Source organism: Vanacampus margaritifer, chromosome 2 (assembly GCF_051991255.1).
Source record: "Vanacampus margaritifer isolate UIUO_Vmar chromosome 2, RoL_Vmar_1.0, whole genome shotgun sequence".
NCBI classification, from domain to species: domain Eukaryota; kingdom Metazoa; phylum Chordata; class Actinopteri; order Syngnathiformes; family Syngnathidae; genus Vanacampus; species Vanacampus margaritifer.
Genome location: NC_135433.1, coordinates 27508628 through 27523603, shown reverse-complemented (window position 1 = coordinate 27523603; position 14976 = coordinate 27508628). Strand labels below are relative to the sequence as shown.

At 43.3% G+C, this 14976-nt stretch overlaps 1 protein-coding gene across 1 annotated transcript in view; it reads right to left on the bottom strand.

The window, feature by feature from the left end:
• Positions 1-14976, bottom strand: part of rai1 (retinoic acid induced 1) — a 73825-nt gene that overhangs the window by 31351 nt on the left and 27498 nt on the right. The gene's annotated exons all lie outside the window — the stretch shown is intronic.

Below are 14976 nucleotides of genomic sequence, written 5' to 3'. Positions count from 1 at the left end.
AACGGTGGTGCCTTGAGATACGAGTTTAATACATTCCGTGACCATGCTCATAAATCAAGACACTTGTAACTCAAATCATCTTTCCCCATTGAAATGAATTGAAATGCCAGTAATCTGTTACAGCCTTTCAATAAATAAATAATTAAATAAATAATTAAATAAATAAATAAATACTTTGCAATGTGTATTTTAAGAAGAAAACAAACACTCACTACTATTGTACTTAATTAAAAAAAACAGTAATGGCATGAATAAAAACAAAGTAAAGAATAAAACAGTTTTTGGCAAATTTTTTGGTTCGGTTCAATGGACATTTTGCTGTGCCTTCTGGTGGACGGAACGTGGCCATTTAAGCTGCAGTAATATTAATCGCTCTAAAGAAGCTCCTCCACCCACATCAACCCCGTTCCTTAGCACGAACATGCCACAGCATGGCGCCAAATCACTACTTTTCTGTTAGACAGGTCTTAGATCTGAGCATAAAAATGGCGAAAAGGTGACTTTTTCATGTCCTTAATTAGAGCTTCCTCTCAACTATTCCTTTGCATCCTGCTGTGGCACCTTTGCAGGCCGACAGCAAACGGCAGTCATGACGGGCGACAGAAAAGTGACGCGATAGAAATGTGGAAAGCCAAGGCGGCGAAGTCTTTTGATCCGACGCTTTGGGGAAGAGCGAGGGAGCGACGGCACAGGCGAGGAAAAGGGGGTCAGAGAGACGCGAGAGGGAAAATATGGAAGGTGCGATAGAGGCGAGAGGAGCGAGGCCTGGAAAAAAAAAAAACGACAGGAAGTGACTGATTATATGGGAAAGGGCGAGGAAGAGATGAAAGGGGAAGGATGGTTGTCGAACGCGAGAGTGCTGAAGGGAAGCAAAGTGGAGACGCTTACGGAGGGGAAGGTGTTCAGGGTGAGGAGGATGTGAGAGGAGGAGGGGGGCATAGATGGAGATCAAGGGAGACGTGAGGAAGGAGTGCAGCAGCGAGATGCATGCGGGGACGAGACGCGGAGATCGTTATCATGCGGCCGCGCTGACTATTGATTTGCTGCCGTTTGTCTCGAGCGGTGAAAGAACACCCTCCGTCGGCTTCAAACGATGTGTGTGAGTGCGTGTGTGTGTGTTAACATCCTTCTGGGTATGAGAGCCTGTGGCAATATTAAAAAAAAAACAACAACTACAATGACACTCAGTGGAGTGCGGACCTCCGCCAAGGCCAAACGATCCAAATTTAGAGCAGCACTGTTGAGGCGACTATACAGTTTTCTATATCGCAGTGAATCCCCGCTATTTGTAAGGATCAGGGGCCGAGCCTGGCCGTGAATAAGGAAAAGTCAGGAGTTATTGACCCAAATTGTTACTTGGCCTCTTCTGGAATCAAGTCTCCACATGTGCGATGGAAGAGCCCATTAGATGAGATGGAAGGCGGGAGCAACCAAAATGATTGTGATGATTGAATCTTTTATGTTCTCCTCATCTGTGACGTGCAGCGAGGTTCATGAATGGTGAGGCATTAGAGTCACATTTATACATTTTTTTAAGTCGAGTGTTTGCCTTTAAATTCGCAGCTTGACATCAAAACTGACAGTAATCCCGGGTTCCAGGTTCACAGTTTTTTGGTACAGTTCATAACTCTATTGTGTTCTGTTTATTTTGGCTGTAATTCCATTATCGACCGCTGGCACACTATTTTGTTTGATACAAACTTGAAAGATTGAAAACAGGAAGTATTTTAGGTCAGCCTACTTTTTGCTGAATATTAACGAATGACAAATCCTCTTCAGTCCTGCTATTTATGCCTACAGAAAGTGACGGCTGTAGGTTCATTTTATAATATATATCTTTGGCCATTATTATAGTTATTTGGTGAGATAAATTCAGTTTGTTGACTATAAAAACATGCCTAAGGTGTACTTAAATAGAATATTTCACTTATTGCGGGGGTGGTCTGGAACATCTGGTGTTCCTTTAATAAGTTTTGAGATTTTTTTTTTTAAATCTTCCATGTTTGGCTTTCATCTGGAGCAGAATTTTAGAATACATGAACTGCAGCTCTATATACATTGTAAGATGGACTAGTCCAGCATATGAGAAGGAAATGCAAAGAGATGAAGAATTGAAACAATAATAATAGATTTAAATCGAAGAATGCTGTATTCATCAGTTTTTATGAGACAGAGGAGACGCCCATTATTGATGTTGCTCAAAGGGTTGCAGATGCTAATTGTTTGCCTGTGCCTCTGGCATTTCCCATTATGTGTTAGCATTAAGCTAAGAAAAGCTATGTGGTTGTTTTAAATACACAACATGTAATTTTTTCGTTGTTTTAAGTTCAGCTTTGACAGTAAACTTAAATTGGGGGTGAAGTGAGTTGCGTCACCTGCCACTATCCTAAGCAAAAAATAAATAAATAAATCAACCGACTGACAGCTTGCATCTTGAAAACTATTGGATCTCCAGGCATAAAGTGGGTGAACATTGTAGAATAAGTTAGTGTGTAACTGAACACCTCAACCTCACTGCCCACCCCTTTTTTGTGTTAAAAGTAACTGTGGCTGTCCCACACGTGGGTGGTGACGTCGCCACGCATCTCATTATCTGACTGCGTGAAGCCACAACAGCTGTGCTTAGCAGTATGACAACGTCCCACCTTGGCGCCTGAAAAGCAGATGCGTTTGGAGGGAGAACGATTGATGGCGACGCATGAAAAGTGATGGCCGTCACATCCGTGGATGAAAGGAAGCCAAAGTTTTTGCTTTCACGCACGTGTGTCCCGCAGTGTGCTGGAGGTGTGTGTGTGTCGCCAGGGAGCATGCGAGTGTGAATATGGCTGTGGAAGTGTGCCAAGTGAGCTGGGCAGCAACGGAAGGAGGTGAAAAGGAAGAGGCGAAGGAGGAGGAGGAGGAAGAGATGAAGGGGGAAAAAGGGGAAGACTCCATCCTTTGTTCTTTGTTGATGAAAGCAGGATTCGGAGCCGCGACTCCCACTCCTGCTTTCTCTCTCTCTCCGTGATGAGCCTTGATGTGTTAGGGTGAGCGAGCGAACAGAAGGGACACACACAAGACTGCCTTATTCTACTCAACTGAGACCCAAATGACTCCTCGCTCACTAATTAAACTTTAATCTCCAATAGCGCGCAAATTACCTGCCACGCAGCTGAGTGCCAAACTATGGGGATGCGTGGAATGAGTGAGATGGGGAGGGAGGGAGGGAGCGAGCGAGCGAGGGATGGACAGATGCATGAAAGAGAGAGAGAGAAAGGGGAAGGTCACACTCCACCTGCAGGAGGAAAAACTTCCTCCAGTTTTGTTGCCGTCACTCGTGTTGTTGAAAGGCGCATACGTGTTCACGCCTACAAGAGTGCTGCTCAAGTACGCGCGCGCACGCACGCACGCACACACACACACACACAAATACGCAGTCCTTGCATTCTCGTCTTCCTCCATCTGCCTGGCCTTGTTCCCATCCTCCTCGCAACAGACGCAGCCTCTGCTCGGGCGCCGCCATTTTGTGCCACGCATCAGGCAGGGGGCATCACAACACACTGCATGTGTGTGTGTGCCACATGGTTGGTCACGGAGAACTAATGATAATTACCCCAATTTTCCTATACCTCAACCTTTGTGTGTTTGTGTGTCTGGTCTTGTTTTTGTTACATACTGGGGCCAACATTCTGGGATTTCACAGAGTTGTGGGGGCCACCTGTCCTTGTGGGGCCATTTTGCTGGGAAGTTTAGACCTCTTTTTGAAGGTCAGGACTTGGTTTTAGAGTTTAGGTTTGAATTGGGTTATGGTTGAGGTCAGGGTAAGGAATAGGGTTAGGCAATCTTTTTTGATGGTTGGGGTTAGGGGGAGGGGCTAGGAAATACATTATGTCAATGAGATGGCCCCACAAAGATAGTAAAATAAACGTGTGTGTGCGTGCGTGCGTGCGTGTGTGCGCGTGCAGTCTGGCTAAGCGACGGGTTGCTACGACTCCAAATGTCAAAGCCGCTTTGTTAAACGACGCCATCAATATGATGTATGGCTGTGCGATGGGAGCACAATCTGCAATCCCACACCACTCCATGTCTCCCATATAATGATGAAGCACTTTCTTCTTTTTGCCAATTTAAGTTATATCGCAGCGGTAGTTTGACCTAGAAGTGCCCCAACGTCTGAGTTTTTCAAGCCGTCCGTCGCTTGGCCAATTATTTTGTTTGTGTTGCGAGCCAAAATTTGAGTGACAAGCGAGCTTCAGATACGCTGACGCTTGAGTGAAGTGGGAAAAAAAATGGAGCAATTAAGATACTGTGATGCCTTTTTATTTGGGCAAGGAGAGCCACAGTCACTACTGAATTATGAGTAGAATGTTAAAATAGGTGGCGTGGAAGTCAGACAAGTTTAGGTGAACGCCATGTAGGAAAGCCACTGACTTTCAACTTGAGTCTTGCGATGACAGGTGAGTCAACGTTTCTCATGGCACTGTTCTTAGTTGTACAGGGTGTCCATGAAGTCTCTTTACCATTTCAAAAAATTATTAAAAATGCAATTGATTAGATATTTTATTTAGATTTGTTCTATTGTATTCAGTGTTTATTAGAGTTTTTTTTTTGTTTTACCTCTTTTAATACACTTCTACATGGGCACCATTAGTTGCACGAAGCACATCAAGACGGTACTCGATTTCTTGAAATGTTCGCTGTAGCATAGCCTCATCAATTGTGGCATCGGTAATCCTTTGCTTAAGGTCAGTCATGATAAACACTGTGTTTTTTTTTTAAACACTGAATACAATAGAACAAATCTGAATAAAACATCTAATCAATTGCATTTTTAATAATTTTTTTAAATGGTAAAGAGACTTTATGGATACCCTGTATATCGCTAAATAAAGGATTCTCAGTCTTGTTTTGTAGTTTGAGGTAATAGTGTTCTGTAATCGTTTTGCTTGATACGTGTCGCAGTACAAAAAGCTCGTTTTCTCCACTTGTTTGTCAGAAAGAGGTGTTTTTGGTGAAAGCAGCCCATTTGTGGCAGAACAAAATATTGGGTAGGTGTTGATGGATCAGTGAAGATTTTCTAAAACAACTGGCAAAATGGGGGAGCTCTGGTTTATGGGTTTATGTTGGTTACACCCCAGGACGAAAGTCTCACCTCCGGCCTTGTGTTTGTTTTTTATTGGATCGAAAAAAGAAAAAAAACTTATTCGAAAAGGATGTCATCAAAATGAGAAGAACACAGCAAAATCGCCAGTGTTAGATTAAAATTGAGAGTGATAAATCTAACACTAGAAAAATGTTTATATGTGTCCACACCAATGAGTGTAATTCTTACACTTGTAAAAGTGTTACTTTTTAACCAGTGTTACTCCAACATTGAATGGTGTTAAACAGCTACACTGGTAAACACTGAGTTGAAGTGTCAGTGTTAAACATGTAATTCTGCCAAACTACACTAAAATCTGGTATTTAAATACTTATGAGTGTACCTTTTTAAGAATGGGGGGAAAAAATTCACAGTCTGGTTTGTAACTTTTTTTAGAGCTTAAAATACACATTTAGTTTTTATTTTGTACAGCCATCCAATTATCTTCCACTGCACTACCACTATGACGGTGCTATTAAAAGTGCAATAATGAGCATAGAGGACAAAAAATGCAATAAACAGGGATCAAATTTTAAGAGCGGAATGGCCTTTTCTGCATCTATTTTTAGGTCTTCCAGTTGAACCTTAACTTTAATGTGCACACAAACGGTGGGCGGTGAAGGACATCGTCCGAATTAGCCATCATCAGGCCCCATTTTGGAGATGAAGCGCGCCGTATATCTGCCATGAAATTATTGACTAAACGTTGTGTCGCTAATGAAGGAGCAGGGCATCAAGTGAGCACGCGTGTGACGACTTTAATCTCGAACCAACTGATTGAAGTTAAAAAAAAAAGAAGGCTTCAGCGGGCCATCGTAAACAAAAGCCGGTGTCACCGTCATGACCGTTTGCACCGGAGTGAAAGTGAAAGCGTGCTTCACGGTGAATATTACCCACAGTTGGTGGGCAGGCGCGCTGTAGGGAACATCAGGGCACAATCAAGGATATGCCCGTCATGCAAGGCTGCTGATACGCGTGCGGAAGCGCACTCGCCACCCACCACGCGTGACTTGAACAAATCTGGTGTGTAGGAGGCAATGATGCCCCGTTGTGCTATATCGCAAATAAGTGAGGGCAAAGGGAGGGCATGGCGAGCAGGGAAGTAGGCCGGACTGCGGCACAAGTGCATGACTTTCTCCCTGCTGCACGGGGGAGAGGCCGCCAAGGACAAGGACGGGCTGGCTGGCGTGATGGAGGCTGATGGTGAGACACTGAGGTGTGTCTGAATGCTTGATGCCTCAAAAGGACAGCAGTGATAAAACCATGCAATTTTTGGGCTTACAAGTTCTCAAAGTATTTAGCCATCTCACAAAACTGCCATGTTGCCCTGTACTGCCCCCTGCTTTCAACTGAAATGGATGTTGACGTACCTTCGGGCTTGCATTGCAAACGTCACATGACTAAACTCAGAAAACAGCTGAGGTCTGCTTTATTCATATTCCACAAACACATTATTCAAAATACTACGTCTAGACTAGTGGAGACACATAAAATAATTTATCTCAAAGAAAATGAGTTCCTCTACAAAGGTACACACAATCCAACCAACCCATATCCAGTACTTTTCGATAGTGAGGATTTGTTAAGGAAAGTTGCACACACACAGCAACGACGGCATCGGCAATGGCAGACAAAGAATCGGTCAACAATGCACACTGACAAGGAGCGATGATGGAGGAAATAAGCGCTGGCGACCTGAAGCGGGCCGCTATAGATCCAGCTCAATTCGGACCGGCGGAGATTGCGGTGACTCGACAATGGCAGCGGAGAATAACATTGATTAATGGCGTCAAATGGGTCATATTGCAGAGCGTTACCTTGGCAACTGCAGCCCTCCAATGTGTCCGCCAATACTAGTGACCACCTGTCTAGTGTTAAAGCAACAGGCCGTGAGACCAAAAAGAAAAGGAAAAAATGCTGCCTCTTTCGTGGACATTTGAAAAAAACGCAGTAAAAAGAATGTTCAGTAAGTATTTTTTTAAATATATAATTGATTTGTATTTTTTATGTTTCATCCTCCCCCCCTCCCCCACAAAAAAGTTTTGTAATGTGTTTTTTAACAGGGAAAATATAGCGCTGTAAAATAATATACATGACTAGCATATAAAAAAATTAAGCAGTTTGCGCATCATGATTACGTCACTGCTGGTGTGTGCAGCTTGACCACCAGGGGCAGTATATACAGTGATACAGACACAATAAGAGTTTCACAACGACTGTAAATGACTCAGCAATCCGCTGTAATAGTACTTTGCGGAGGATAAAGAATATATGCCTGTGAGTATAGTCTCCCATGTGTAGATGTACCGTTGGTCTTCAAGTAGTAGTTGTTTAAAGTGTTATAACGGCACCACAAAGATGCTGCTTGTTAGCCTTAGTCAATAATGTTTTGCAGTTTGTTAGCGTTAATCTAAGCGGACTTTAATGCAATTCTCTTTATTTAAAAAAAGTATGTTTATTTTGGCAGAAACAAGCAAAACATTTTTTTTTTCAGTTTGGATTCCATGATAGTGAAGGCTATTAAAGGGTTTTGTATTGATTATTATATAATCAATGACTTCTGCAAATTCAAATTTGGTTTGCTGTTATGTGTACACAACCAGCTCAACAACTACTTTACCATGCATCCATCCATCCTTGGTCAGCGTATGTAGACCAGAAGCCACCTAGCAACCAAAGTCCAGCCAATTAGTGTCATGCCATTCCTGTTTCCATGGCAACACACCACTGTCCTGTTTAGGCACGGCCATTTAGGCGCCCGCCATGCAGTCACGGCAAAACGATTTAGCACGGGCAAGTTTGAGAGGCTGACATCGCCTCATCAATAAACCGCCGTTGTTTGGATTCACGAGTGCGCCGGCGGCAAACAAAGGCCGCTCATCTCCGGGAAGACTGGCAGCGGTTTCTAATTGCGGGGCGCAAACACAGGCGGACGTCTTGGGAGAAAAAACAAAAAACGTGCCACACAATCAGAGGTGCTCCTCCTCCAGAAAGAAAGGAGGAGAGGAAGAAAAATTGCTTTTCGAGTTTCTTGCAAAGGCAGATGGTGGAAGTGGAGAAGGCCGCTTGAAAAATTCTCTTCCAAGATGTTTATCCTTTTTCTGTGAAACGGATGAGAAAACAAACGCATATGGAGGGAGGGGAGCGAACGCATCTTTGTGATATGAAGGCGGGCGTTGTGAGGAAAACATGGACATCCAACTAAAGTTCTGGCATATGATCCAGGCGTCACTTTGTACTTGGAAATGCAGCAGAAAATAGTGTTCGCTCCAGGATTCTTTGCTTCCGTGATTGGTGCTGAAAATGAGATGTTGGAAATGGCTTCTCCCAGCCAATCAGGAAAAAAAATACCAATGCTAACAAACAATGAGAAACACCATATGAAGGCTAACATATAGCATTTAGCATTTATGCAAGGAAATTTGAACACAAGCACAACGACCTGCTAGTTTATTGCCAACAGATAATGGAATATCCCATTGAGATGCTAACGGCGGTTAGCATTGATTGTTGCATTTTTACAAATGTTTAAGCAATGCATTTTTTTAACACTACATGTAGACTGGCAATAGAACAATACTCACAGGCTTTTTTTCTTTATACTCTGTGAAGAACAACTAATATTACTGCGGATTACTGAGGAGCTGAGGTGTCTCCATGTACAGTGTATCAGTATGTCTCTATTATACTGCCCCCAGGTTGCCATGGCCAGGGCTCAACTGGCCCCCCAAAATTGGCCCTGGCATTTTGACTTCGGCTTGCCGAGCCCAACTCTTGCCCAACATGTAGTTCTGCCACTGATGTTTATGATGATGTTTCAGTTTGTTATTTTTATTCAAAATGGATTGATGGACTTGTCCTTATAAATTGTATGCCAGTCTCTTGTGGTAGAATGTAGGAAAATAATAATTAATAAGCACTGCATCGGCCCCAAAAGAGGCCGGCCCACCGGGCATCTGCCCTGTATGCCAGATGGCCAGTCCAGCCCTGGCAATGGCCCGCACACAAAAGTAACGGCACCATTTTCGAAGCTGTTTAATTCTTTGCATTCCATTTAATTATGTTATTACTATATATTTTTTTAATAAAGTACAATGTTATATTATATTATTATTAAAATATTATTGTTATTATTTTCGTTATATCCTTATATCTTTTTCTTATTTAAACACACATTACAAACATTTTTGTTGTTTTTTTAGGGATGCTGGAGTAGATTTATGGCATTTCCGTTCATTCCAGCGGGGAAGGACGATTTGAGATATTTATGGAATGAATTCAACTCGCATCTCAAGGTACCACTGCATTCCAAAGAGCGCTCGATGTTGCGAAAACCTCGGCTGCATTGAAAGTCGGCAGAAGGCAAAGTACCGTCATCACTTCCTCTTTCACCTCCTGTTTACCTCATTACACTTTCCTTTCCTTTACTCTTTCTCTCCTTCCCTCCAGCACTTCCTCTCCATTGCCTCTACCTGTCTCATTTGCATAGGATAACTTATTTGCATACATATGAGCTATACGGAGAGAGGGGATTTGTGTGCGCAAAAAGCTGATGAAAAGAAATGAAATCGTACAGGAGGGAAAGCGTGCTCGCAACCTGCTTCCTGCCCTGAGGCCGCCATTAAAGCAGCCCTAACAACGCAACTTTGGCCAAAGAAGGCTCGAAAGGAAAGAGCGAGAGAAAAGGAGCACGCGTGGGCCATTTACGCTGCTCAACGTTGTTGTTGCCGTGGCGGCGACGGATGATGATTGCCTCGCCAGAGCACAAGTGATTGGCTGAGACGCAAAGACCCACTCCCCTCCCTTCTCCCACCCTTTCCACACACCCACAGGGGCCAGTTCCCGCTAGGTAGGCCAACACACACACACACACACACACATGCACACTTCAATCGAGAATACACACGCATGCATTAAATATGTACGACAACACTTCGGCACACGTGCACGCCTCCATCTTGGTCTCGGGATGAGAACATACATCAAACGCTGCGTTTGTGTTACTATGATTCGCATGTATGCTGCACAGGGCTGCTGGTGTGTAGGTGGACCTGTTTAAACGGGCATGCACACACACGCACATGGTTTAAGTCTTGCAGTTTTCGCATGTTGACGAGACAACGTATGTCCACATAGTCAAGCATTGCACCACATAAACATAGAAAGACAAGAACACAGCCATGGTTGCATTTCATGAGTTTGCTTCAATTCCATCTTCCTGCTTCAAGTCTTCACCTGTGTAAGTAGATGGAATAGTCCATTGCGTGAGGGGGTAGGGGAGGGGGGCGGGCAGTTGAAGCAGTCATGACTCATAAAGTATTTGAATGTTTTTAAGAGAGTGAATTGAGACAAAAACAAGCTTTCAATAAGACAAAATGTCATGAAGCTGTGTGATGAGACATTTGGGGGCCCCTGGAAATATTGGGGCCCAAGGCAATTGCCTGTTTTTGCCTAATGGTAAATCCGCCCTTGCAAACACACACACACACATTAAGAGGCAGGCAGGCTCTGGAATATTAAGAGACTCAGCCTTCTACCCCCCTTTTTCATCTCCACATCAGGCCGACCAAGATGCGTGCCTTGCAATCTGTCCCTGATTGCCTGCATACACGCACGCAGGCACACACACACGCAGGCACACGCACACACGCGCGCGCGCACACACACACACGCACACACACACTGCTCCTCCAGCTCGCTAATTGCACACGTCTAATAACCTGCCGCAGACCCTCCTGCGTTCTCGCCGCATGCGATCCAGACGTGACCCAAACAAGTTGGGTTAGGCATGTGCAGGGGAACCTCAGTTTTTTTTAAACCCGTTTTCCCATGATTAGTTTTTTTTTTTTACAGTCTTAAAAGTTGTTGGTTTTGGTGCAAAAAAACTAAACATGTGGCTCATCCATTCACTTCTCAGAATCAATGCACAGTTTATCCAAAGCATTTAGTAGGTAGTGTACAAAAGGTTCACCAGAAGAGCAAGACGTACAACCTTATAAGCTTCCCGGTCTGCTCAGCAACTTCCTGGTAAAAGTCAGACCTTCAAAATAAAAGCATGCAGTATAATAGCACAGTTTCACCACGATTTCTTTTTGAGTTACAGGGTGGCTGATTTAACAATCATAGAATAGTCTAAGTGTAACAGACAACAAAGGGGCAAAAAGTACAGTGAAACGTATTCTACTGCTGTGCTTTTGTTTTGAAGGCCTGACTTTAGACAGGATGCTACGTCGATGTTATTGCCTCAAACTTGCATTGTGGAATATGCGATTCTGTCTGTTGAACCCTTCTTTTGAGTGGCAGCCATTTGACAAAGAAGGCAAAAAGCATGATAGAATTTAAGAAATAAACTTCCACTGTATATTGTGCATACGGATGTCCTCCCTTTTGGCCTAGCTTCAATCGTGCACCCCTTCCATCCTCCACAACAGAGCATTGTTGTGTGTTTAGCATAAAAATCATCCATCAACACACACAATTTCCCTGCCACGCACTAATGTGTTATTGTGTGTGCGGCATACGCAGACGCGATTAGGCGAGCGTCGTCTCTTGTGTGTCATCACAATCGGGTGGAGAGGACAGAGTGAGGGTGTGTGTTGGAGGTGGGGAGAGGAGGGGGAAGGGCGATGAGAGGTGGCAGGGGGTAAGGGGCCGAGATGAAAGCGGGCGAAGGGGGACGAGGAGAGGCGGGTGGGGAGCGAGGGGCGTGTGATTGTGAAAGGGCAAAGGAGGGATATGCGAGAGAAGTGCGAAAGAAGGGGAGGGGGGGGGCGAATGAAGGAAGGACAGATGCGCTTGACTGCTGATTGGCTGGAGAAAAGGGATGGAGGGAAGGGCGAGCGAGGAAGTGAGAGAGAGACTGTCACCTCCAGTCAGAGGCTATTAGCGGGAGCAGCAGCTCTGAGACGCCATCGCTCATTCGGGCTTGGCGCAATTACGCACACACACACACGTACATGAGCACGCCAATGCAAACATACACACACACTTTCCCCTTAATATGTGCCATCTTGAGGTAAGAGCTACATCTGCGCCATGACTGCGCTTGTAACTAAAATTGCTTGTATCTCAAATCATACTTTTTCATAGAAATGAATGGAAATACCATGAATCCGTTCCTGCTGACAAATCAACATCATATAACACTCCATAATATTGTTTTTTTTTTTAAAAATAAAAATTCTCAACTCCTCTCTCAGTTGATCAGTGTAGCCCTAATATGAGTCATTCTACGCAGAGGACAAATAATATATATCACTGAGTACTGTGAGTCTCATGTGACGATTGTTTTTTTGTGTTGAATAATTTAACTGTGCAATACAGTTGTTGATGTAAAATGGTAAACTTGTGACTCAAATCACTTTTATCTTAAAGCACTGCTGTATATGTGCATAGGGGCTAAAAGTAATTGAGTGCATGCATTCAAGATTGCTGTCTGCTACGAGTGTGTGTGTGTGTTATAGCAAGACTTAGAGAGGGAAGCGATGTCCTTGTGTTTGATCCGTGTGTGTGTGCGTGTGAGACGCAGCCATCCAGGGCCTTGTGCCCAGGCCTGAAAGCGACTGATAGAGTCCCTGCCAGCTTGAGAAGCATGCCACAGTCTGCAACCCCCCCCCACCACCACCACCAACTTCCAGCCCCACCCCTCCTCCTCCTCTCCCTCCTCTCTCCTTCATCCCTGCTCTCGCGTCGCATCTATTTTTGTTACTTTGCCTAAATTGTTCCATGTTTTTTGTCCCAGCGTCCAGCCCTTTCATCCATTCAATTACTGAAGACACCCCAGCTCACTCCCCCGCAGCTAATTTTTCACATCCCACCGTCTCTTGTGTTCACTTTTCTCTTTAAAGTGTATTTCAATGGCAAATGTGCTGTTATTTGTCCATTTTACCGTCAGCCTTTTATCTCCGTTATTATTCACCACCACAGCCCACCACTAGTGGTCACAGTTTTCTGCTTTGCTGGCCATCAAGTCCTAAAGTCCAGTCCCAGGACTGCTCCACTCCTGCTCTGTCTTTTTCCTGTTTTGCACCCCAAGACAATTTTTATCCTCCTCTCCTCCCCTGCATCCCTCCATTTCTGGGCTGTGTCACCTCTTTTGCATAAAGCCTGTATGCACACCTTATCAACGCTTTTACGTCTTGATCCACAACAGTGAGGATACACATTGTTGTTGCTATGTGAAAAACACTTATGTCCATTTTTGTCTTTTATTTTTATTTTTTACATGTTTATGTTTTTGGGATGAAACTGATGCAGACAACCCAAAAACGTAAACATTTTGGGAAAAAAGGACATAATTGTTTTTCACATAGCAGCGACGAAATGAAAATAAACTGATATAATATAAAATAATCTAATAACATAATAATCATGTTTATGATGGTAGTTCTCGCCTATGAGTTGATTGGGTCTATGCACCCACAGGAAGGGAAAATGGAGGAAAATACAAAATTGGTTTCCCGCTTCCAGTCTTTTGGGAAGACATTCTAAAAGATGTCCAGAGGTCACTGATGTTCTTCCACACTAAAATCATCCGAGCGTGCTTTTATGGACCTGACTGGCGACAGTCCCCAACACCCCAAAAAGTCCCACAAAGCTTCAAAATAGCTTCACTTTGAAAGGAAATAAGCTTCACCTCTGATTGGTTAGTGCGTTATTTGTATAAAATGGACCCCCATGATTTGCAGGGGACAGGGACCGGGCCCAACTACCAATTATGAAAATCCGCCAATAGCAGCGTCACGCAAAAAGTGATTCTCTTTGCCAGTGGCGTAGTAAGGGTCCTCAGGGGCCCCATGCAAGAAGAGATTGGGGGCCCTGGCAGATGGGGTGTGGGTGGGGGGTTTGCACGGGGCACGACAGACAACCATTCATCAGATGCATGTTGTTAAATTTTTAAATTGCACATCTGCATATTAAAGAATCAACATGAATTGTGCTTAATTCAAATAACTTGTTGAAACAAAATAAAAACAATAATACAATAATCAAGTACATATATGGGCCTACATTTATTTAAACAAACAAAATTTATGTTATGTACTTAACAAAAAAGGTGAAAATAATAAAATCTTCAAATAAATACATAAATAAACAGCCATTATCTGATTACTTTTTTTGCAAATTCTTGGCATTCTCTCAATGAGCTTCAAAAGGTAGTCAGAATGCCCACAGTATGCAAAAAAAGTAATCAATATAAAACATGTTTTCAGTTATTTCACCTTTTTTTTTGTTAAGTACTGTAGTGGATCAAACATGGACAAGGACACAGGCGCTTAAAAAAAAAAAGATTCCATTTAATCAAATCAGAGCAAAAAGATTTAACAAAGAAGCTGAAGTTTTGGGCCCAATTTAAAATAGGCCAACTTAACATAACTCAAACTGGATTGACCTCCAGACAAGCAACTCAGGTGGCTTAAATAAGGGTGGACCGACCTAAATGAACACAAGAGGGGGGTATGACTACACATCAAACAACATTACCAACTTAATTCCATAGGACAAATGAACAAAAATATATATCAACACTAACAAGTGAAAACTAAAGTGAGAATAAAGCAAACACGTTGAATAAGAAAGTGTGTCCAAACTTATGGCCTGCACTGTTTATTCAATATTAAAGTTATTAAACTGTGCAAAAGTCAAAACTTGGTTGATTTAAGGTTGATTCAACATCAAGTCAACATATGTTCAAGCCATTTTCAAAAGTGGTGCTTCCTTGGTTTGGCTTGTGCAAAAGCAATTATTAGGCTATCCGTTCAAGATTCAGTGATCTCACTCGACTGAAATTAAAGTCAGCCCTGAAAGTCTCTCCAAACACAGACAGTCATAAACAACTCTTACTTACAGTCACC